The sequence below is a fragment of the Mobula hypostoma genome, chromosome 2 (assembly GCF_963921235.1).
Source record: "Mobula hypostoma chromosome 2, sMobHyp1.1, whole genome shotgun sequence".
NCBI classification, from domain to species: Eukaryota; Metazoa; Chordata; class Chondrichthyes; order Myliobatiformes; family Myliobatidae; genus Mobula; species Mobula hypostoma.
Genome location: NC_086098.1, coordinates 181,659,910 through 181,686,643, shown reverse-complemented (window position 1 = coordinate 181,686,643; position 26,734 = coordinate 181,659,910).

Sequence of the window (26,734 nt, the reverse complement as noted above, 5' to 3'; positions counted from 1 at the left end):
ATATGTACTTTGATAATATATTCACTTTGAGCTTCAAACTTTTGAAGGGTCTTGGCCCAAAACATTAATTCTTTATTCTTCCCCAATTAATTCACCTATTTTTCTTGCACAATATGGGTAAAGCAGACTGCATGTAGTTATTCCATACTTGAGACCTGCTGATCACTGTTTTGGATGGAGCTGTTCCATTTGGTTCAAGATGCATGCCATAACTGATTCAATCACTGAGTAAAATATTCATATAAAAGATCTATTCTTGCTTCAGGACAGTTTTGAGTTATTCCACTAGCCCTAAATTGTCATGAGATTAATTCATATCTCACAAGGTTAAAAGGTAATAACCTTGAGACTATCTGATAGGTTCTGTCTCTACATTATGATGAATGCTAGGTGTTCTAATACACTTTTGCTTGTTGACTTAATTCTGTATTTTTTGACTGGGAACCCTCTAATGAATTGCTTTCTGGTGCTTCAGTGATTTTAGGCTTCCTCGCAAGGATGGACCAGTGGAGATGGAGAACTGGGGATAAATAGCAATGCATACAGGGAGAGCATGAGTACATGCAGAGGAGACATTGCAAGACAGGAGGCAAGACAGTTATGACTGAGCTGAGGAGAAATTCCTTCATCTATAGGATGGGGAATCTGTGGTACTCTCTGCTATAAAAAGGCAGTGGAGGCCAATAATAAATGTATTTAAGGAAGAGGTAGACACCAAATGCATGAAATGGGTATGGGAAGAGGGTAGAGAAGTGGCACGAAGAAGCTTTCTAAGTAGTCATAGCCACATTATGTGGGTTGGTTGTGACATTTGCTTGATTCAGATTCATTTAAATCGGGCAAGGTAAATGGTCACATTTTGTACAACGAAGCATAGAGTGAAGTGTATCATTTGCGTTAGCCTTGTGTTGTGCTGGGGGCAGCCTGCAAGTGTTGTCACACACTCCGGTGCCAATGTGTTATATCCACAATGTTCAGCAGAACAGAACAGGACACAAGTAACAAAACAACAACAGCAAAAAAAGCCCCTTTCCTTCCTCCCACCTGCCCAACCACCCATACAGACAATTCTTCAACTCTATTTGCTTAAGGAGCAATATCTCAGGCAAACTTGGAAGAAAGACAGCTACCATTGAACTGTGCTGTCCAACAGAGTCACAATTTGAGCCACATACTCGAGCATAAAATAGACCTTTTCCAGGTTGAAGCTGGTGACATGCAGTAACTCCGAGCCAAGTGTGACCTGTAGGTTTCTGTTTTTCAGCTACTGGAATCACAGAATCATATGATAACCTAAGGCAGGAAAAAAATTTTAGGGCATTATATCTCTGCCATTTACCTTGCCTGATTTATCCAATTTATCCCACTCTTCCCCCATGTTCCAGATGGTCTGGCATTCCTTTCCTGTCACGTATAAATTTCTTTATGAAAGTTACTATAGAATCTGCTTCTAAAATTCCATTAGTAGTGTAGTTTAATTCATGATAATTCACTATTTCCAAAAACATCCCCATGCTGCCTCTGATTATTTTGTCCATTACTTTAACTTGATTATTACAATACAGATCCATGCCACTCAGCCCCTCAGGACTATATCTGTTTCTCATATAGCTATTCCATCCACCTCATTCATTCTCTCCTACGGCCTATTCTCTCTCTCTCTCACATGCTCACTAGCTCACCTTTGATTATTTTGCTACTTGTCTTCACTGAGGGATAATTGACAACAGCCAATTAACCAGCCAGCTCATCTTTGCACTGCAAGAGGAAACAGAAATACACACAGTTATGGGAGGAACATTCCAAGCCCCACCCAGACAGCCACTGAAGTCCAGATTGGACTCGGGTCTCTGGAGCTATGAGACAGCAGCATTCATTGTCAAGCCTGGTTAAATGGGTCATATGCACTCAGTGCCCACTTTATCAGGCACCTCCTCATAAAGTGGCCACTGAGTGTACATTCTTGGTCTTCAGCTGCTGTAGCTCATCAACTTCAAGGTTCAACATGTTGTGTGTTCAGAGATGCTCTTCTGAACACCACTGTTATAAAGTGTAAACAACAGGAATTCTGCAGATGCTGGAAATTCAAGCAACATACATCAAAGTTGCTGGTGAACGCAGCAGGCCAGGCAGCATCTGTAGGAAGAGGTGCAGTCGACGTTTCAGGCCGAGACCCTTCGTCAGGACTAACTGAAGGAAGAGTGAGTAAGGGATTTGAAAGTTGGAGGGGGAGGGGGAGATCCAAAATGATAGGAGAAGACAGGAGGGGGAGGGATGGAGCCAAGAGCTGGACAGGTGATAGGCAAAAGGGGATACGAGAGGATCATGGGACAGGAGGTTCGGGAAGAAAGACAAGGGGGGGGGGACCCAGAGGATGGGCAAGAGGTATATTCAGAGGGACAGAGGGAGAAAAAGGAGAGTGAGAGAAAGAATGTGTGCATAAAAATGAGTAACAGATGGGGTACAAGGGGGAGGTGGGGCCTTAGCGGAAGTTAGAGAAGTCGAGTTCATGCCATCAGGTTGGAGGCTACCCAGACGGAATATAAGGTGTTGTTCCTCCAACCTGAGTGTGGCTTCATCTTTACAGTAGAGGAGGCCGTGGATAGACATGTCAGAATGGGAATGGGATGTGGAATTAAAATGTGTGGCCACTGGGAGATCCTGCTTTCTCTGGCAGACAGAGCGTAGATGTTCAGCAAAGCGGTCTCCCAGTCTGCGTCGGGTCTCGCCAATATATAAAAGGCCACATCGGGAGCACCGGACGCAGTATATCACCCCAGTCGACTTACAGGTGAAGTGATGCCTCACCTGGAAGGACAGTTTGGGGCCCTGAATGGTGGTAAGGGAGGAAGTGTAAGGGCATGTGTAGCACTTGTTCCGCTTACATGGATAAGTGCCAGGAGGGAGATCAGTGGGGAGGGATGGGGGGGACGAATGGACAAGGGAGTCGCGTAGGGAGCGATCCCTGTGGAATGCAGAGAGAGGGGGGGAGGGAAAGATGTGCTTAGTGGTGGGATCCCGTTGGAGGTGGCGGAGGTTACGGAGAATAATATGTTGGACCCGGAGGCTGGTGGGGTGGTAGGTGAGGACCAGGGGAACCCTATTCCTAGTGGGGTGGCGGGAGGATGGAGTGAGAGCAGATGTACGTGAAATGGGGGAGATGCGTTTAAGAGCAGAGTTGATAGTGGAGGAAGGGAAGCCCCTTTCTTTAAAAAAGGAAGACATCTCCCTCGTCCTAGAATGAAAAGCCTCATCCTGAGAGCAGATGCGGCGCAGACGGAGGAATTGCGAGAAGGGGATGGCGTTTTTGCAAGAGACAGGGTGAGAAGAGGAATAGTCCAGATAGCTGTGAGAATCAGTAGGCTTATAGTAGACATCAGTGGATAAGCTATCTCTAGAGACAGAGACAGAAAGATCTAGAAAGGGGAGGGAGGTGTCGGAAATGGACCAGGTAAACTTGAGGGCAGGGTGAAAGTTGGAGGCAAAGTTAATAAAGTCAACGAGTTCTGCATGCGTGCAGGAAGCAGCGCCAATGCAGTCGTCGATGTAGCAAAGGAAAAGTGGGGGACAGATACCAGAATAGGCACGGAACATAGATTGTTCCACAAACCCAACAAAAAGGCTGGCATAGCTAGGACCCATACGGGTGCCCATAGCTACACCTTTAGTTTGGAGGAAGTGGGAGGAGCCAAAGGAGAAATTATTAAGAGTAAGGACTAATTCCGCTAGACGGAGCAGAGTGGTGGTAGAGGGGAACTGATTAGGTCTGGAATCCAAAAAGAAGCGTAGAGCTTTGAGACCTTCCTGATGGGGGATGGAAGTATATAAGGACTGGTTCCAACCTTCCTGATGGGGTATTCCACATCCCATTCCCATTCTGACATGTCTATCCACGGCCTCCTCTACTGTAAAGATGAAGCCACACTCAGGTTGGAGGAACAACACCTTATATTCCGTCTGGGTAGCCTCCAATCTGATGGCATGAACATCGACTTCTCTAACTTCCGCTAAGGCCCCACCTCCCCCTCGTACCCCATCTGTTAGTCATTTTTATGCACACATTCTTTCTCTCACTCTCCTTTTTCTCCCTCTGTCCCTCTGAATATACCTCTTGCCCATCCTCTGGGTCCCCCCCCCTTGTCTTTCTTCCCGGACTTCCTGTCCCATGATCCTCTCGTATCCCCTTTTGCCTATCACCTGTCCAGCTCTTGGCTCCATTCCTCCCCCTCCTGTCTTCTCCTATCATTTTGGATCTCCCCCTCCCCCTCCAACTTTCAAATCCCTTACTCACTCTTCCTTCAGTTAGTCCTGACGAAGGGTCTCGGCCTGAAACGTCGACTGCACCTCTTCCTACAGATGCTGCTTGGCCTGCTGCGTTCACCAGCAACTTTGATGTACGTTGTTATAAAGTGTGATTATTTGAGTTACTGACTAGCCAATCTCCTATGACCTCTCTCATTAACAAGGCATTTTCATTACAAAACTGCCACCAAATGGATTATTTTGCACCATTTCCTCTATAAACTCTATAGATAGATATGTTTGAAAATCCCAGGAGATCAGCAGTTTGTGAGATACTCAGATCACCTCTTCTGGTACCAACAATCATTCCACAGACAAAATAACTTAGATCACATTTCTTCCCCATTCTGATGTTTTGGTCTAAACAACAACTGAATCTCTTGACAATGACTGCATGTTTTTATGCAATTAGTTGCTGCCCTATGATTGGCTGATCAGATATATGCATTAATGAACAGATATGTTGTGTACCTAATAAAGAGGCCATTGAGTGTGTATAATTCTGAATCACCATTGTGAAAAGCCTTGCTTACACAACCTTGTGCATCTATAAGATACTTCACCAGTAGCTAATATCTGGAAGATGTGAGGCTGCTCAGCGTTCACTTAGTACACAGATAGCTAAGGAGAGAGACTTTGAGGGATTTTAGAGCTCTCATCTGTCAACAGAAGCACTTTAATATGAAATATTGTGAGTATCACATACAAAATGCTGGAGGAACTCAGCATGTCCAGCAACATCTATGGGAAGGAATAAACAATGGACGTTTGGGGCTGAATCCCTTCACCCATTTCTGATGAAGAACCTTGGTCTGAAACATTCCTTTCCATAGATGCCGTTTGACATACTGAGTTCCTCCAGCATTTTGTATTTGATACTCTGGATTTCCAGCATCCGCAGAATCTCTTGTGTTTTTGAAGTATTGGGACTGTTCTCCTCCCACATAATTTTGCAGTTTTGTACACCGTTTCCTGCATGTGCCCCAATCTCCTTCAAGATCTAGATGCACTTGTACTAGCTGAAAATTGCCGTCAAAGCAAACTCATTCTCCAGGGATTGTCTACAAATGATACTTTGCTAGCTTTTACAAAAACATCTGTGAATATTTTACACAAGGTTGTTCAGAATTGTTATGTGCTGCTTAATGTAGCATTCTAAAACAGTGATGGACACAGTGGGTGTTCAATTCTCGCGTGAGATTGTCATGTGGGGAAATGGCTTATTTGCAACCAAAAACTGCTTCCACCATGTCGGCTTTTGATTGGTCTGTTTGAAATCTGTAGCAGCGCTTTCCCATTGGTTGCCTTGTGTGCCACAGATCTGGTGTCAGGTTTCAACCACCCAAGTATAAAGAATAATAGAGTGCTGCTAGAAAGTTAGTGAGCCGTGTAGAATTTTCTCTATTTCCGCATAAATATGACCTAAAATGTGATCAGATCTTCATGTATGTCCTGAAGCTAGATAAAGAGAATCCAATTAAATAAATAACGCAAAAAAATTATACTTGTTCATTTATTTATTGAGAAAAATTATCCAATATTACATGTATTTGCTGGAAAACGTATGTGAACCTCTGGGGTAACGCCTTCTACAAAAGTTATTTGGAGTCAGGTGCTTCAATCAATGAGATGAGATTGGAAGTGTGGTTGTAGAGGTGCCCTGCCCTATAAAAAGGACACACAGAGTTAGAACATGCTCTTCTCAAGAAAGATCTGTTTAAGAGCACCATGCCTCGGTCAAAACCAAAAAGGACCTTGGAGGAAGAATTATAGTGATGCATCCAGCTGGAAAAGGCTACAAAAGAATTTCTAAAGACCTGAGTGTTCATCAGTCCACAGTAAGAGAAATTGTCTCTAAATGGAGGAAACTCAGTACTGTTGCTACTCTCCCTAGGAGAGTGATCCTGCAAAGATCACACCAAGAGCACAATGAACTGAAGGAGGTGAAAAAGAACCCAAGGGTAACAGCAAAGAGACCTGCAAAAATCTCTAGAACTTGCTAAAGTCTCTGTTCATATGTCCACTCTCACACTGAACAAGAATGGTGTTCTATAGATGTGAACTTCCCACTATTCTGGACATTTACAAAGACAGGTGTGTAAAAAGGGCCCGAAGGATCATTAGAGACCCAAGACACCCCAACCACAAACTGTTCCAGCTGCTACCATCTGGGAAACAGTACCGCAGCATAAAAGCCAGGACCAACAGGCTTCTTCCACCAGGCCATCAGAATGCTTAATTTATGCTGAAGCAACTGTATTTCTATGTCTATATTTATTATAAATATATAATATTTATTAATATTTATTATAAATTACTATTATTATTGTATTTATTAATATTTATTATAATAATAATATTTATTATAAATTACTATAATTGCACATTGCAAATTTGAACGGAGATGTAACAGAGGGTTTTTTACTCCTCGTGTATATGAAGGATGTAAGTAATAAAATCAATTCAATTCAATTCAATGTTCATGGAAGGACACCACAGATGAAACTACTGCTCTCCAAAAGAAACATTGCCGCATGTCTCAAGTTTGCAAAAGACCACCTGCATGTTCTACAATGTTTCTGGGACAATGTTCTGTGGACAGATGAGACAAAAGTTGAACTTAATCCATATTGTTATGTTTGGAGGGAAAAGGGCACTGCACACCAACACTAAAACCTCATCCCAACTGTGAAAGGAGCATCTTGGTTTGCGTAGTCTCCAGCCCCTTGGCATGAACATTGAATTTTCCAACTTCTAGTAATTCCCTCCCCCTCCCTTCCCCCACCCCAGTTTCAGTCTGCCCCCTCCCCCTACCTCCCTCATGGTTCCGCCTCCTTCTACTACTCATTGTGTTTTCCCCTATTCCTTCTTCACCTTTCCTGCCTATCACCTCCCTGCTTCCCCTCCCCCACCCTTTGATCTTTCCCCTTACTGGTTTTTCATCTGGCACCTACCAGCCTTCTCCTTCCCACCCTCCCCCCCACATTCTTGATAGGGCCTCTGCCCCTTCCATCTTCAGTCCTGATGAAGGGTTCTGGCCCGAAACGTTGATTGAACGTTTCCACGGATGCTGCCCAACCTGCTGAGTTCCTCCAGCATGTTGTGAGTGAATCTTGGTTTGGGATTACTTTCCTGCCTAAGGGACTGGAAGCTTGCAATTGTTGAGGGAACAATGAATTCAAAATTGTATCAAGAAATTTTACCAGAGAATGTCAGGGAAGCAATCCATCACCAGAAGCTTAATAGAAATTGGATAATGCAACAAGACAATGATCCAAATAAATTGAATTGAATTGAATTGTCTTTATTACATACATCCTTCATATACATGAGGAGTAAAAATCTTTATGTTATGTCTCAGTCTAAATGTGCAATGTGCATTTTATAGTAATTTGTAATAAATAGTATGTACAACAGGATAGTCAATATAATATAGAAATACAATTATGTCAGCATGAGTTAAGCAGTCTGATGGCCTGGTGGAAGAAGCTGTCCTGGAGCCTGTCGGTCCTGGCTTTTATGCTGCAGTACTGTTTCCCAGATGGTAGCAGCTGGAACAGTTTGTGGTTGGGGTGACTTGGGTCCCCAATGATCCTTCAGGCCCTTTTTACACACCTGTCTTTGTAAATGTCCTGAATAGTGGGAAGTTCACATCTACAGATGCTCTGGGCTGTCCACACCACTCTCTGCAGAGTCCTGTGATTGAGGAAAGTACAGTTCCCATACCAGGCAGTGATGCAGCCAGTTAGGATGCCATCAATTGTGCCGCTATGGAAAGTTGATAGGATTTGGGGGCCAACACCAAACTTCTTCAACCGTCTGAGTTGGGAGAGGTGCTGTTGTTCCTTTTTTCACCACACAGCTGGTACATACAAACCGCACGAGATCCTCGGTGATGTGGATGCCGAAGAACTTAAAGCTGATCACCTCCTCAACCCCAGATCTATTGATGTCAATAGGGGCTAGTCTGTCTCCATTCCTCCTGTAGTCCACAGCCAGCTCCTTTGTTTTTGTGACTTTGAGTGAGTGGTTGTTTTCTTGACACCAAAGAAGTATCAAAGAGATCGTTTTCTTAACAGAAAAGGGTAAATTAACAACAAAATGGTTTAAAAAGAAGAAAAGTTGTGATTTGGAATGGCCAGTCAAAGTCCTGACCTTAATCCTATAGAAATATTGTGGAAGGACCTGAAGAAAGCAGTTCATGGAAGGAAGCCCATCAACATCCCAGAGTTGAAGCAGTTTTGTAAGGAGGAACAGTTTAAAATTCCTCCAAGCTGATGTGCAGGACTGATCAACAGTTACCAGAAATGTTTGATTGGAGTTATTGCTGTGCAAGCGGGGTCACACCATTTACAGAAAGGAAAAGTTTACATACTTTTTCCAACTAATACGTGTAATATTGGATCATTTTCCTCAATAAATAAATGAACAAGTATAATGTTTTTTGTGTTATTCATTTCATTGGATTCCCTTTATCCAGTTTTAGGATCTACATGAAGATCTGAGCAGATTTTAGGTCATATTTATACAGAAATAGAGAAAATTCTGCTGGGTTCACAAACTTCCCAGCACCACGGTATGTGTGGGAGGCTTTCTCTTCTTTTTTCCTTTGTCTCCAGAGCACACCTCACAGAACCATTGGGAAGGCATGATCCACGTGCACTTTTAGCCATTTATTTTTGCAGTTTGTGTAACTTGGGGGAACTTAATGTTTGGTTGAACCTTTTACTCTTTATAAATAAATGATTAATATACTTATTCATGTCAATGTTTTCTACCTCACTCGCCAAACCTATGTACCTGCGTCCACAATATAGGCATGGAGGATGTTAAATATTAGCTCATTACTTTAACCAAATGATGATTCACAGACCAGAGAGTTTGTGATTCTTATCGAAGAACAGCAGAATCAAGTTTATTATCACTGACATAGGTGTCATGATTTTGTTTTGAAGCAGTAGTGCAATACAATGCATAAAATTTACTCTGTGTCTATAGTGTGCAAACAGAAAGCAAATTAGGGAGGTAGTGTTCATGGGTTTATGGACCATTTAGAAATCTGATGGTGGATGGTGAACATGGGTGAACAAGTTATTTAAAATGCACTGACAGAAAAAAAATTGACAGTCACCTGGTCTTAAATACCATAACTAACCATCAATGCAAATAGGCTTTACCACTGCAGTGAATTATCAGATCAATCAATAGGAGTGAGCACATTCTCCTTCTCAGCTGAACTCAGTGCACTCTCTTCCTTTAACTCTATACTTTATCTTGTTTCTATATTGTGACAGCCTACCTCTGCAACCAAATGCTTGTTCTAATCTATTTCTCTATCTAACATGTCATCTGTATTCATATATTTTTCTCATGACCATGAAATGGCCCATGAAATGTTTTCTACACTAAATGTTCTACATCAATGCAAGTTGTTGACAGTTGCACAAATATTTGGTACATTACCTTTTACAGGAACAATTTGACAGCTTGGTAAAGTGCCATATATGGTATTAAAATGTTATCAGTTTGCGTGAACTTTTTGCAACTGTCTCCAAATGAAGAAATCCACCTATAAAAGAGATGTATCCTGAAATTGATAGGTGAGTTATACACACACACACACACACACACACACACCCACACACACACACACAGGCCACACTACTTGGCGGCACGGGAGGTCGTTCCTGCCTGTGGCCATCGAACGTGCAGCTCCTCCCGTGGAGGGTCAGACACCCTGAGCCAATAGACTGGTCCTGGACTTATTTCCCATCTGGCATAGTTTTGCATTTTGTTGTTTGATTGTTGGGGTTTTTTGTATTGCTATATTTACGCTCTATTCTTGGTTGGTGCGGCTTTAACGAAACCAAATTTCCCTCGGGATTAATAAAGTATATCTATCTATCTATTATTAGGTACTTGAGTGGTCTTCTGCTGCTGTAGCCCATCCATTTAAAGGTTTTACATGTTGTGCACTCAGAGATGCTCTTCTGTACACCACTGTTGCAATGCATTATTTGAGTTACTGTCACCTTCCTGTTAGCTTGAAGCAGTCTGGCCATTCTCCCCTGACCTCACTCATTAACAAGGTGTTTTCACCCACAGAAATGCCACTCACTGGATTTTTTTCTACAGGATTCTCTGTAAACTGTGGAGACTGTTGTGCGTGAAAATCCCAGAAGATCAGAAATTTCTGAGGTACTCAAGCCACCCCATTTGGCAGCAGCAGCAATTGCCATGGTCCAAGTTACTTAGGTCACATTTCTTCCCCATTCTGATGTTTGGTTTGAACGACATCTGAATCTCTTAGGTACATCAGCATGCTTTTATGCATTGAGTTGCTGCTACATGATTGGCTGATTAGATATTTGCATTAACAAGGAAGTGCACAGGTGTACCTAATAAAGTGGCCACTGAGTGTAAATACTGTGAGCATGGCATTGTAAGTGGAAAAATTCCCATTTAATAATGTTTTAAATTAGTCATATTTACAGGTTTACTAGTAAAACTTGTTAAGGTGAGTAATTGTGTTTTTATATGTGGCAGTGACTTGTCCCTTGGAATGCTATGGGAGAGTATGGTGTGACACTGGTGTGGATATTCAGATGCTTTATATGAGCTCTAAAGATATTTGAACTAGTCACAGTATTAAAAGGTTTGAGAAGATGTAATGCTTTTGTCAGCATGTACACAAATTTTCCATCAAAAACTTCAGCAATGACCAAAAGAAATCAACAATAGAAATAGCTAAAGTCTTATTCAATTTAATTGTGTCAGTACTGATCAGATCCACAAATCACATAGTCCCAATGTTTCAAACCAGCTTTTTCAGCAGAATTTACAGAGAATACTGCCTAAAATATTTCCATTCAGCATTCAGGTTTGGATTCAGTCCAGGCTCTGGCAATAAAGGTTAATCCTAGTGATGTGCTGTTTACTAGGATGACCAAATTTCACAGTGCAGACCCGTTGGGCAGGAGTCCATTGTGCAGAATGGCTCCTTTCCATAGCCTGAGTGTATAGATCCAAACAGCTGCAAAGAGCTTGGAAAACATTTAAAGAATGTGAAATTAAAATTTTACGTGTAAGATGTGAATGTTTCAGATTTTATTGTGATTGCAAATAACGCTGCTCTGGAAATGCTATTGGTGTTTCTTAATGATGTACAGTCCACTACATGGGTTATGTAGATGTTGCATTGAAAACTTATGTTTAAGTAGTAGTATACAATCACTTGAGTTGAGTATGATGTTCTCCCAAGGGGTTATTCCCATAATGGAGAACAATATTCCAGATAGTCAATTATTTCAATTATTTCTCCTTTTATACGTCTTCTACTTATTCTTTTCATCTTAATTGTGTTTCAGAAACTGTTGGAGCCTGTGACCTAGAATTTGGAATTCAATCAGGTCATCTAGCACTCTGCTGTCCCCAAGAAACTTCAAGGAGAGGGCTGCAAGCATGAGCTGCTTCAAGCAGAAGACCAGAGACGAGGCGCAGGGCCATGATTGACTCCATCTCTCACCAATCAAAGCGACAAAGAAGATTTAAACATTGAGGCGAAATGTGGAGGAGGCTGGGTTGGCGGTCGCTCTACACGAAGGCAGTATTGAGTTGGCAGTTGGGAGGCCACCTCAGGCCAGCGATCGGAGGACTGTGTTGGGCCAGCAGTTGGGAGGCTGTGGGTTGGTAGTCGCTCTCCACAGAAGGAGTGAGTTTGGGTTGTTACTCTCCTCGATGCTGACGGAAGATGTTTTTGAAATGCCAAGACTTACAGTATATGATTATTTGTGTGGATTGTAGCTTATATGGTCTTCTTCAGCTTTCTGTGTGTTCTTTCTTGTTGTTTCTTGGCTGGGCAATCTATCAGTTTTTTGTGTGCGAGAGATGGGGTTGGAGGTTTGATGTTCCCATTACCGTTCTCTGGATGGGCAATCTGTTGTTTTTTGTCTGAGGGAGTGGTTGGCGAATTTGGGGTTTGCAAGTTTTGTTTCTTTTTCTTTTTCATGCTGGAGGGGGAGGGGATTGATGCCTTTTCTTTCAACGACTCCATGGTTTTTCTGTATTTCATGGCTATCTGGAGAAGACGAATCTCAGAGTTGCATTCCGTGTACATACTTTGACAATAAAATGAACCTTTGAAACATTGAACCTTTGTGTGCAGTGTGAGGTTGTTTAATGTGCAGATGATGATGCATAAACAGCCAGCACACAGTCCTTGACAATATGGGTCAGGGTCCAGTGGCATGGAAATGCGAGATGATGGGGGACCCTTCACTGTGGCAACAATCCTCCTCCCTCACTACCATTGTGATGCGTCATCATCTTCTGTCAGTCCCACCAAATGAGATTTTGGTTAGATTGCTCTTTCTCTGGAACCTCCCCCCTTGACCTTATCATAGGTGAACCTTCTAGGAGCCAAGCTCAAGACAGCATCGCTTTCAGGATCTCACAAACTCACAAGCTTCTCCACCATGACAAGGTGAGAATCTTCAGAAAAGTCTGTTGAAATAAATTTCCTTTGATTTAGGTCCCTACTGTATTGGAGCTTGAAACACTGCAGACAAAGCAGGTAAAGTGACTGAATTTTATATTTAAAAAATCTACAAACCTATCTATCTGCATAATATATATAGGATTCTCATATGTGTGTGTACATTTTGGCATGCAATGCACAGACTTAATTTATTTTTGTATCATTTATTTACCGTGTGAAGAATGCACTGGCAAAGCAAACAATGCGCATCTTCAACTGCCCTTCTTAAGATACCTCCATAAACTGCTCCATTTCATAGGATTAAAGTATTCTCACAGTGATTTCTTTTACCTGAATAATTAAACTTCCTTTCGCTTGGAGGTTTTAAGCAGTACTTAAAAATTACCCTCAGCTACAGATATAACAAATGGCTCTTTTCGTACTTGACTCCAATCCTAAAATGACAAATAAAAGAACCATCAGATCAAACATAGAACATGCCACGGTAGTGTAGTGTTTAGTACAACTTTATTACAGCTCAGGGCATTGAAGTTCAGAGTTCAATTCTGGTGCTGGCTGTAAGGAGTTTGTACATTCTCCTCATGACCACATGGGTTTTCTCCAGCTGCTCCAGTTTCTTCTCACGGTCCGAAGACGTACTGATTACTAGGTTAATTGGACATGGTAAATTAGATTAGTAGGTTAATTGGACATGGTAAATTAGGCTAGTGTTAAATATAAGCATTCTTCTAGGGTGCATCACAACCTGGTATGGAAGTTGTCCTGTCCAAGACCAGAAGAAGCTGCAGAAGATCGTGAACACAGCGCAGCACATCACACAAACCAATCTTCCATCCGTGGACTCAGTTTACACCGCACGCTGTCGGAGCAGTGCTGCCAGGATAATCAAGGACAAGATCCACCCAGCCAACACACTTTTCGTCTCTCTTCCCTCCGGGAGAAGGCTCAGGAGCTTGAAGACTCGTACGGCCAGATTTGGTAACAGCTTCTTGCCAACTGTGATAAGACTGCTGAACGGATCCTGACCCGGATCTGGGCCGTACCCTCCAAATATCTGGACCTGCCTCTCGGTTTTTTTTGTACTACCTTACTTTCCAATTTTCTATTTTTCTATTTATGATTTATAATTTAAATTTTTAATATTTACTATCGATTTGTAATCCAGGGAGCGGGAAATGCAGAATCAAATATTGCTGTGACGATTGTACGTTCTAGTATCAATTGTTTGGCGACAGTAAAGTATAAAGTATATAGGTGAGCTGCTGGTTGTCGCAGCTCATTGGGCTGGAAGGGCCTAATTCCATGCTGTATCTCTAAATAAATTTAAAAAGTAAAATCATAGAACATAGAACGTCAAACATTACAGCACAGTACAGGCCCTTTGGTCCACACTGTTGTTCTAACCTTTTAATCTACTCTGGGACTAATCTAACGTTACCCTCCTACATAGGCCTCCATTTTTCTGTCATCCACGTGCCTATCTAAGAGTTTCTTAAATGCCCCTAATGTATCTGCCTCTACCACCACTCCTAGCAGAATGTTCCATGCATTCTCCACTCTCAGTGTAAAGAACTTACCTCTGATATCCACTCTATACTTTCCATAAAGGTATGAAATTATGTCTCCCTGTATTAGCCATTTTTGCCCTGACTATCCACTCAATCTACACCTCTATCAAATCACCTCTCATCCTCCTGCACTCCAAGGAGAAAAACCCTAGCTCACTCAAACTATCCTCTTAAACCATGCTCTCTAATCCAGGCAGCATCCTAGTAAATCTCCTCTGCATCCTCTTTAAAGCTTCTACATCCTTCTACGTGCTTCTATCTAAATGATCTACATATAATGAGGCAATCAGAATTGAACACAATATTCCAAGTTCAAAGTTCAAAGTAAATTTATTATCAAAGTACATGTATGTCACCATATACAACCCTGAGATTAATTTTCTAGTGAGTATACTCAATAAATGTATAGAATAATAATCATGAGAGAATCAATAAAATACTGCAAACACGAGGAAATCTGCAGATGCTGGAAATTCAAGCAACACACACAAAAAATGCTGGTGAACGCAGCAGGCCAGGCAGCATCTATAGGAAGAGGTACGTCGACGTTTCGGGCTGAGACCCTTCGTCAGGACTAACTGAAAGAAGAGATAGTAAGAGATATGAAAGTGGGAGGGGGAGGGGGAGATCCAAAATGATAGGAGAAGACAGGAGGGGGAGGGATGGAGCTAAGAGCTGGAAAGTTGATTGGCAAAAGGGATACAAGGCTGGAGAAGGGAGCGGATCATGGGACGGGAAACCTAGGAAGAAAGAAAGGGGGAGGGAAGCCCAGAGGATGGAGAGCAGGCAAGGAGTTATAGTGAAAGGGACAGAGGGAGAAAAAAGAGAGAAAAAAAGGAGGGGGAAGGAGGAATAATTAATAAATAAATAAATAAATAAGTGATGGGGTACAAAGGGGAGGTAGGGCATTAACGGAAGTTAGAGAAGTCAATGTTCATGCCATCAGGTTGGAGGCTACCCAGACGGAATATAAGGTGTTGTTCCTCCAACCTGAGTGTGGCTTCATCTTAACAGTAGAGGAGGCCATGGATAGTCATATCAGAATGGGAATGGGACGTGGAATTAAAATGTGTGGCCATTGGGAGATCCTGCTTTCTCTGGCGGACAGAGCGTAGGTGTTCAGCGAAATGGTCTCCCAGCCTGCCTCGTGTCTTGCCAATATACAGAAGGCAGCATCGGGAGCACCGGACGCAGTATATCACCCCAGCCGACTCACAGGTGAAGTGTCGCCTCACCTGGAAGGACTGTTTGGGGCCCTGAATGGTGGTGAGGGAGGAAGTGTAAGGGCATGTGTAGCCCTTACACTTTCTCCCTTCCAAATGAAATACTGTCCAACTAGGGTGTTCAACCAGAGTGCAAAACACAACAAATTGTGCAAATAAAAAGAAATAATAAATAAGCAATAAATATTGAGAACATGAGTTGAAGAGTCCTTGAAAGTGAGTCCTTTGGTTACGGGAACATTTCAACCAAAGGGCAAGTGAAGATAAGTGTTATCCCCTTTGCTTTAAGAACCTGATGGCTGAGTAATAACTGTTCCTGAACCTGATGGTGTGAGTCTCTTGTACTTTATTTTTAATGGCAGCAGCAAGAAGAGAGCATGTCCAGGTGGTGGGGGCTCCTGATGATGGATACTGTTTCCTGCGACAGCGTTTCAGACAGATGCGCTCAATGGTGGGGAGGGCTTTACCCATGATGGACTAGGCCATATCCAATATTTTTTGTTGGATTTTCCATTCAAAGGCATTGGTGTTTGCATACCAAGTTGTGGCCTAACCAGGATTTTGCAGAGCTGCAGCATTAATATCACAGCTCTTGAACTCAAGGACTACACACCATATGCATTCTTTACCATCCTATGCCAGTAAAAAACTGATAATTGCTTATTGTGAAGAATGCTGGTTGGTGGTGTAGTGGCATCAGCACTAGACTTCAAGGTGACGGGTCCCAGGTTTGAATCTGGCTGGCTCCTGGCATGCTTTCCATCCGTGCTGGGCCGAGGATTGAGCTAGCAACCCAGCTTTGTTGAAACACAGACAAATGCCAAAGAATCAGCAAGGTTGCCACCCGATGCACCACAAGGTATGGAGAGGAACACTGTAACATTAATGTGAAGAGTCTTGAAGTTCAACAGGCTTGAACTTTAGGTTACTCATTACTAGATAGTCTGAAACTGGATTAGATTAGAAAAATAAAACAAACTGTGAAAATTCTAATGATTGGAAACTGGGAAACAGAACAGTAACAACAGTGCACCACTATCTCTTTAGTTCTCCATCCTGTGCTCACTCAGGGCTTCTCTGACTCATTGTTATAAGAAACTCCATATATTCCTGAGAACTTCACCTTTAGGTTAGGCATGCTGCAACTTGATGGCCTCAGCAGTGAGTTCAACAATTTTTGAAAAATATATGTTCAAAATATTATTTAACATCACAAGTAGTTGACTTCTTTTAGAGTTAGTATTGTATTGTAGGAATCATGGCCACGAATTTGTGCATACACTTTGTGGCCACTTTATTAGATACCTCCTTTGCCTACTAAGGTGGCCACTGAGTGTGTCCTTGTGACCTTCCAATTCAAGGTTTGGCATGTTGTGCATTCAGAGGATCTGCACACTACTGTTGTAATGTGTTGTTATTTGAGCTTCTGTCTTCTTGAATCAGCCTAGTCATGCTCCTCTGCCCTCTTTCATTAATAAGGCATTTTCACCCACAGAACTGTCACTCACTGGATTTCTTTGTTTTTTTTTGTTTTTTGCACCTTTCTCTGTAATCTCAAAAGACATTGTGCATGAAAAATCCCAGGAGATCAGCATTTTCTGAGATACTCAAACCACCCTGTCCAGCACCAACAATCATTCCATGGTCAAAGTCACTTTGATCAAATTTCTTTCCCATTCTGATGTTTGACCTGAATGACAGCTGAAGCTCATGACCATGTCTGCATGCTTTTATGCATTGAATTGCTGCTACATGATTGGCTGATTAAATATTTGCATTAATGAGCAGGTGTACAGATGTCCTTGCTAAAGTGGCCACTGAGTGTAGAAAGCTCATAAAACAGCAATGTAATGAACAACCTGAAAATATTTGTTTAGTTAGTTAAGGGTTGTTGAAGTTCAGCACACCACAGAGATTTTGACATAGTGCAAAGGATCTATCATTTCGGTCCTGGAGAACAGGCAAGTAGCTAATGTTGTTTCATTATCCAAGAAGGAAAGAAAGGATAATTGTGGGAATTATAATTGTGGAGTCTCATGTCAGTAATCGGGAAGTTACTGGAGAGAAACTTTAGGGATAGGATTTATGAGCATTTGGAAAACCTTGGCCAAATTAGGGAGAGCCAGCATGGCTCTGTGAGGGGTAAGTCATGCCTTACTAATTTAATTGAGTTTTTCTGATGAGGTGACAACACTGATTGATGCTGTGGATGTTGTCTACATGGATTTTATTAAGGCATTTGACAAAGTCCTTCATGGGAGGCACATTCGGAAGATTAAGGTGCGTGGGATCTATGGTGAATTGGCCTTTTGGATTTAGAACTGGCTTGCCCATAGAAGACAAAAGGTCAAAGGTGCTTATTCTAGCTGGAGATCTGTGATTAATGTTTTCTACACAGAGAGTGGTGGGTGCCTGGACTGTGCTGGTGTCTGTATTGGGACCTCTGCTGTTTATGTATATAAATAACCTGGATTAAAATGTAGGTGGGTGGGTTATTAAGCTTGTGGGTAATATGAAGGAAGATTGGTAGTGTTGTGGAAAGTGTAGAAGACTGGCAAAGAATACAATGGGACATAGATCAGTTGTAAGTATGGCTGGAGATAGAGTTTAACCTGTCCAAATGCAAGGTGTTGCACCTTGGTAGGTCAAATACTAAGAGACAGGGCAAGAACCTTAACAGTGTTGATGAGCAGAGGGATCTTGTGGTCCAAGTTCATAGTTCCCCGAAAGTGGCTACACAGGTTGATAGGGTGGTTAAGAAAGCAAATGGCACGCTTGTCTTTATTAGTCAAGGCACTGAGTTAAGAAGTCAAGAAGTTACGTTGTAGCTTTACAAAACTCAAATTAGGCCACATCTGGAGTATTACATACAGTTCTGGTCACCCCATTACAGGAAGGATGTTGAGGTTTTGGAGGGGGTGCTGAAGAGGTTTACCAGGATGTTGCCCAGATTAGTTAACATGTACTATAGCGAGAAGTTGGAAAAACTTGGGTTGTTGGGAGCAGCAGAGGCTGAGGAAGGAATCTGATAGATGTTTATGAGATTATGTAGAGTGGAGAGAGAGTTTTTCTTGCAAGGGTTGAAATGTCTAATTCCAGAGGATGTGTATTTAAGTTGAGAGGGAGTAGTTTCAAAGGAAGTGTGAGGGGCAAGTTTTCTACACAGATAGTGATGGGTGCCTGCAAGGTGCTGCCTGGGGTGGTGGTAGAGGTTGATACATTAGAAACTTCCATCCAAAAGCATAGAAACAACCTTTAACCACAGACATATTTCCACCGGAAATGAATGCAAAATACACGCAGTGGCCGCTTTATTAGGCACAGCTGTACCCACCTCTCTTTATGCAAATATCTAATCAGCCAAGCATGTGGCAACAACTCACTGCATAACTCAAAAAACTCAATGTCCTCCCTCAGTACAGGACTGGGATGGCCAATTCTTTTAAAAGTCAGAGGTAAAGTTGCAACCAACTGAGCCACAATAACAAGAATTCTAGGAACTTCAGGTCATAACCAGCACTTCTACTTCCTTGGAGAATAAGTCACTAACAACAATGGATCTGTTGTAACCATGTGTACCTCCTTTGTATCTATCATTTTGTCTCTTCACTGTCCAAATGCTACTGCCAGTTACTTTGCAATCTTATCTCTGTGTTCATTTGATCATCCCTGTCTCCAGCTTATCACTGAATATTTTTTCTTTTAGTTTTTCACTTTGACACTCACCACTCCCACCTCCTCTTCCTGGCTTCCAACTTTCCTTATCAATTGCTAAATCTAATGACTTACAGTTCTGGTGAAAGGAGGTGAAATGTTTTCCTTTCAGCAGATGCTTCCTGAACTGCTGAATATATATTTTAAAGCATTTCTTGTTATTCTTTCTCTATATTCATTTGGACTGACCTTAAAGCACTTCTAATATGCATTCAGTAGTCATTTTATTAGGTACCTCCTGCACCAAATAGGGTGGCCACAGAGTGTATGTTTGTGGTCTTCTGCTGCTGAACCCCATCCACTTCAAGGTTCAATGTGTTTTGTATTCAGGGATGCTCTTTGACACACTACTGCTGTAATGCAATGTTATTTGTGTTACTTTCGTATTCCTGTCACCTTGAACCAGTCGGGTCCTTCTCCTTTGACCTCTCTCATTAGCAAGGCGACTCACCCACAGAACTGATGCTCACAGGATGTTTATTGCTTTTTGCACCAGTCTGTGTAAACTCTGGAGACTGTTGTTTGATGAAGATCCCAGGAGATCAGCAGTTTCTGATATACTCAAACTACCCCATCTGGCACTGACAATTGCATGGTCAAAGTCACATTTCTTCCCCGTTCTGATGTTTGGTATGAATTTCTTGACCATGTTTGCATGATTTTATGCTGCCACATGGTTGGCTGATTAGATATTTGCATTAACAAACAGGTGTACCTGATAAAGAGGCCACTGAGTGTATTTTGCATTCAAATTTCCAGAGTATTCAATGCATGACTGTAATATTTCATAAACCTGTGTTTCAGAAAATTCCAGTGAAGGGTAAGAATTAGCTTGTTTTGTTGTTAAAATCATTTTTTGCACATTACAACAGTCACAAATTATTTCTCTTACGGTATAGAGTGCCACATTAGAAATAAAATGTGAGACACAGGAGATTGCAGATGCTAGAATCAGGAGCAACAAACAAAATGCTGGGGGATCTCAAGAGGTCAAGCAGCACCCGAACAAGGAAAAGGATAGTTAATGTTTTGGGTCCATTGACTGCCCCTTTCCCTCCATGGGTGTTGCCCGAGTTGCTGGCATACGAACATGAGACTACCTTGTCGCATTATCACAAATGTAGGATCACCATAGAAACCTTGCACTCCATGCTATCAACTATTCTTTGAGTACCTCAGGAGTTAATAGTTTTATTAGCATTGAATCAGTGCTTGTGTCTACTTGTGCAAAACAGCTACAGTGTAATAATGCAACACACATCAAAGTTGCTGGTGAACGCAGCAGGCCAAGCAGCATTTGTAGGAAGAGGTGCAGTCGACGTTTCAGACCGAGACCCTTCGTCAATGCAACTTTGATGTGTGTTGCTTGAATTTCCAGCCCTCTTCCTACAGATGCCGCTTGGCCTGCTGCGTTCACCAGCAACTTTGATGTGTGTTGCTTGAATTTCCAGCATCTGCAGAATTCCTGTTGTTTACAGTGTAATAACAACCTTTTGCTTATGCCAATTGTATTATTCCAATGAAAACTCAGTTTCTCTATCCACCAATGCTGCCTGATCTACTGACTATGACTATCTCTCACATTTTCTATTTTTACTTTGGATTTCTTACAGATGTGAGTTACTTCTGTTATTTTTTTCTATTACTTGCAATACTTCTAAATGTAGCTTCATTCTCTCTAATAGCAGCTGATTTAGAGTGAGATGAGTACAAAAGCAGAATTATGTGATACTCAAATTAAAAAGAAAACAGGAAATACTGTAGTGGAAGCATACTGTATCTGTGGAGAGGGAGAGAGAGAAAAAGAGAGAGACAGAGCTAAAACTTCGAGTCAATAAACTATCATGAGATGTTTCAGTCACCGCAACACACACAAATACTGTAGCAGCTCAGCAAGGCAGGCAACATCTATGGAAATGAATAGGCAGTCAATGTTCCAGGCCGAGACCCTTCTTCAGGGCTGGAAAGGAAGGGGGAAGACACCAGAATAAAAATATGAAGGGAGGGGAAGAAGGATAGCCAGAAGTTAATAGGTGAGGCCAGGTGGGTGGGAAAGATACAGGGATGGAGAAGAAAGAATCAGATAGGAGAGGAGAGCAGACCATAGAAAAAACTGAAGGATGACGGGCACCAGGGGAGGTGATAGATGTAAGGGGCCAGAGTGAGGAATAGAAGAAAAGGGGAGGGGAGGGAATTTGTTTTTTACCCAGAAAAAAAAATCAATATTCATGCCATTAGGTTGGATGCTACCCACCCAGATGGAATACAAGGTGTTTCTCCACCCTGAGGGTACACTCATCTCGGTACAAGAGGAGGCCATGGACTGATATGTTGGAATGGAAATTGGAATCAACATGTTCGGCCACCTGGAAGTTCTGCTTTTGGCGCTTGGAGCAGACGTGTTCAACAAAGTGGTCCCTCAATTTATGATGGGTCTCACCAACGTAGAGGATGATCAGGGTCACCACATCAGTCAAACTGAATACCACGCCTCCCTTACGTATGACTAGATTCCAACAACCCGATCTGGCTACAAGCCCAGTTTACTTCAAATGAGTATGACTACTCCAGTACAATGAGTGGAAATGATGATTGAAACGTCAACTTTATCATTTGTTATCTATAAATTCTTGATTCAGCTCCCTGTCTGAAATCTCTTACATACCTTTGCTTTGGAATCCTGTGAACTTAATATCATGAAAGAAAGTTTTAATTTAAAAGCACATTTTGAAGTATTTCACACACAGATCTTTCCATGGAAATTGGGCCCAGAAGTTCAATGATACGTTACCAATATTTTGTGTATGACCAATTCCAACCAGCAATTTAGTACATTTGTATACATATTTTGTTTATTTTGCCTACATGTGTTGTATATTGCTTTGCATGAATATATTATCTTTCCCAAAACTACAATGTGCAAATTTTTGTGTATGATGTCCATCTCCTTTATATTAAATTTCATTGACTGATTTTATTAATACTTTCATCAAAATAACAAGGAAAAGAATTTCAAATTAATGCTTCATTTCTATCTTCATATTTGCATTCAGATTAAACTGAGATGCAAAATATAGATAGGAATTAGGTTTTTTTTGTGTAAGCTACTTTGTTTGTGCCTCATTTGAACATACTGTATATAAAAATTATATCTGCATATTAGGTTACAAATGTAGATTCATTTGAATTTTTATCAGATATTTATTCTGTAGTTCTCTGTTCACATCATAAAATAAATAAATCAGTCCATTTCAATACTGGATAGAGGAATATTAAGGGAAATAATGTATCATTCTTCTAGGCATTGATGTCATGATTACCCCTTTGGTTAGTCTTTCTGTACAGGCATTTTAACAGATAAGCATAAATCATGAGTCGAGTAAATAACAATGCATTGTCAATTACATCCTTAAAGGAGAGATCATTTGAACATGAATAATGTGAGTGATTCCATTCTCATTTGACTGACAGTTCCCTTTTGTATTTGTCAAGTCAGCTTTTCAAAATCCAGGAAGTCGCCATGACTGTTTTCTAGATTTTTTAAAAACAGCTTATTTCAATATGAAGGTAATTCTAAAAATCAACTACAGGAAGTCTGAGAGTAGCCACCAGTGAAAGTAATCTGTGAACAGGAAAATATTAATGGTTAAAAACTGGATCACCTATCTCTATTCAACACTGAAATATCCAACATGGTGCACACCAACATTCTATATTTGACTCTGAAGTATGAAAATAACACACAAGAAAATGGAATTAACAAAATATAAACTAGAAAAATTAGAAAAGATCCAAACCAAGAAACAGTTATGAAAACTATTAACTACCTAAGCTCACCTCGAAAGTAAGCAAAATATTTTCTTTAGGATCTAATATTATTACAATAATTCCATTTATGAATGTGTTAAAACACTGTTAGACGCACAATAATTTTTTCATTGACTTGACGATGTTACTTATTGAGCAAACCACTTCTCATTCCAACTGTATTTTGGCATTGTTACTAATGCTGTACTTAATTACTAATCTGACCTGGTCATAAGCTAATTTTAGTACTAGTCACTAACTATACCATAACCTACAGACTCAGTTTCAGGGACTCTACAATTAATGTTCTCAATGTTATTTATTGTGGTTTATTTTTTCAATTTTGCACAATTTATCTTCTTTTGCACATTGGCTATTTGTCAGTCTTAGTTTATGTATAGTTTTTTTCATAAATTCTGTCTTATTTAATCATTTTCCTGTAAATGCCTGCAAGAAAATAAATCTCAAGGTAGTATAGTTGACTTTTATAATAAATTTACTTTGACGTTGATAGTAATATTCAGGTTAATATTATCTTATCATAAAAGCAATAGGATTATGTCCAAATTACTAAACTCATTTGATTTATACATTCAGTACACTGTATACCCCATTCAAGTGCAGGACATAAATGCAAGCCTTTAATTGTTCTGCTGCTGCATCCAATTTATTGCTCCCTCGCTTGCTATTAAAGATTCTTTGCAGACAAAAATGGGTCTATTTTTTTGTGTCTGAATCTATTTTGCCCCTGCTTGTTGGAATATGCAGAGATGGATGATGTTTTCCAAACGATGCCTCAGTCCACTCATGGCAAGTAACCGCAGCCTTCTCTTGCCGCATGGCACTTGCTGGCCCCTGGTCTTGCTACATTAACATGGGAATGTCAGTGCTGATTCTGTTTCTTATGGAGATCCCACATACCCTTAGCTGTAAGACTGCAGCCCTCTGCAGCTCAGATTACAGCTCCTTAAAATAGTAAACACTTTGACCTTCACTCAGAGGAAGCGAAGGATGGCTGGGCTCCTTTCTTCTTCTCTTTACTTAACACTTTATCGTTGTTTAAATAAATCTTCACAGCCCATTGAAATTGTTAGTATGAGGGTTTTCATTCTTTTAATCATGTTACTGTAGGGGGCATCATCCAGTTGAGATTGTTAGTACAGGGACCTTCATTTCATTGGTATAGTAAGATTAGTTATTCGATCAGAATGATTACTGTAAAATGCATTTTTGAATTTGAATTGTTGCTTTAGCAATCACTACTGTGAATTTCAGTTCCATTCAAAAATACTTGTGATACTTTTGGCAATCTTTTGATAAGTAGTTACAATCGTGGTTTTGTTTTTTAAGGGACATTTGGGACATTTAACTGTTATCAAATTATTTCCCATGGGACATAGAACTGAGCCAGGGAGTATAATTGTAAAGGGGTGAGAGTGCTTGGGGGAGGGGAGGTTAAAACAGATAGTTTCTTAACATAATCCCTTTTCATTTTATATGTGGAATTTCATACTGTCCACCTAAGACTGCACAGACAAGTATACTTCATGCTTCCTGATAAACCTGTAAAATAAACAGGTCTATGGCCACATCCCTTTATATGTCTTGAAATATATTTTGTGGCAGGCAAACAGTGCAAAGGCATAAAATTATCATAAATTATAGAATAAATGAATAGTGCAACAAAAAAAGAGATTACGGGCTAGTGTTCATGAACTGTTCTGAAATCTGATGGCAGAGAGGAAGGAATTGTTGAATGTGAGTCTTCAGGCTCCTGCACAAATCAAATTTCGCATCAGTGATTAAAAAACCTGATTCTGATTCGGATCCCAGTAGATGAAATGAAAAGGCACAAAATTTATTTTGAGATTCCTTAATCACAGTTATCTGTAGAATGGCAATGAGCTGCTTGGATTCCAATCATCATTTGTCATAAGTAACAGTGAAATTATTGAATGGAATTCTCCAGTATATTTTTACATCTTGATTTTATCACCTACAGGTTTCTCTGCACAACAAAACACATTTTCCAAATACCTTTCAGAGTAAGGTGTAATTTGCTTCCTGGATTAAGATTATTTTTAATTGATCATATTTTAATTGAAACTGGATTTAAAGTTTCTAGGACTCTACAGCTCAAGTCCTCAGTATTATTTATCACTTAATTATTTATTAATATATATTTTTTTGTAATTGCCAAGTTTGTCTTCCTTTTGCACATTGGTTGTTTGCCATCATTGTTTGTCTGTGTGATGTTTTTCATTGATTCTATTGTGTTTGTTTTTATCTAACGTGAATGCCTGCAAGATAATGAATCTCAGGATTGTATATGGTGACTTATGCATACTTTTAAATAAATTTGCTTTGAACTTTGATAGTGTTCAAGGCCTTTAGATCTGTGATAACTCTGTTGCTCCTATTTGAAAGTAAAAAAAAATGCATCAAACGATTATAATGGAAGCGAGAGAGGACGGGTCTACCAGGTATGTGCTGGTATCTACTGGAGAAATCCTGTCTGCTCCATTCCTCTGGTTTTCCCTATAGTCCTGTGCTATTTTCATATTTACCGATTACATTCCCTATTGAAAGCTCTAATTAATCCTGCTTCCATTTCTCTAATAAGCAGCAAGCTCCCCTCCATTTATTCTTTCCACCCACTGTGTGTCTTTGTAGCATAGGTAACTCATTTTCCCCTGGTCTTTGAACCACCTGTTAATGGCTTCCTTTTATTTACCCCGTCTAAACCAATTCCGACCTGGTACACTTCTTCCACCTTCTTTCCTTCAAGAATAACAAACTCGTTTTTATTTCAGTCTAATCTTGCAGTTGAAATCCTCCGTCCTTATAACTATAAGTCTTTTCTGCACCCTCTCTCTAAGATATTCATATCATTTCTGTTGTGCGGAAACTAGAACTGGCAAGTGAATGGTTAGAATATGAAAAGGTACACTAACTGAATACAGATCAAAGTCAAAAATAATTATTAAAAAGAGCTGTGGTTTTCTTATTAAATTTCTATTTTTAAAGAAATTAGTTTCCCCTGGTAGTTACCTTGCTTGAGTTTCATGAAAATTTTCAGAGACTATTAGCAGGCATTAACCTAGTTAAAATAAACAAGTTGTCGTGCACATTAAATCTCGAGCAAAGATTTTTTTTGCAAGCGTGTTAAACAACGTTCAGTCAGGAAACTAATCCCATTCACATCGACAGGTCACAGATTAGGCCTCGCCATAGCGAAAATCGTTTTTTATTCCATCTACTCCCGTGATATGAACTAATTTATTCTGGAATATTAATGTTTTTGCATTCGACCGACTCCGAAGTGGTGGGCCGGAATGAGAATTTTGCCGCTCATAAGAACTTCAATTATATTTGCACGTTTGCCATTTTAATATTCTCCCTGCAATTTAACGAGTAACGCTTCCATGAAAGCGGCGAACTAATTTCACATGACAATTCTCTACATCACAACACGCTTCTTTACCTCCGATACCCGTCTCTCAACTTCTCCGATACCACTAGGTATCTTACTCAGCATTGATGAATTCACTTAACGCAAATACTAGATCATAAATGGACATTAAAACTCATTGCAACCTTTTCATAAACATTGAAAAGTGGAT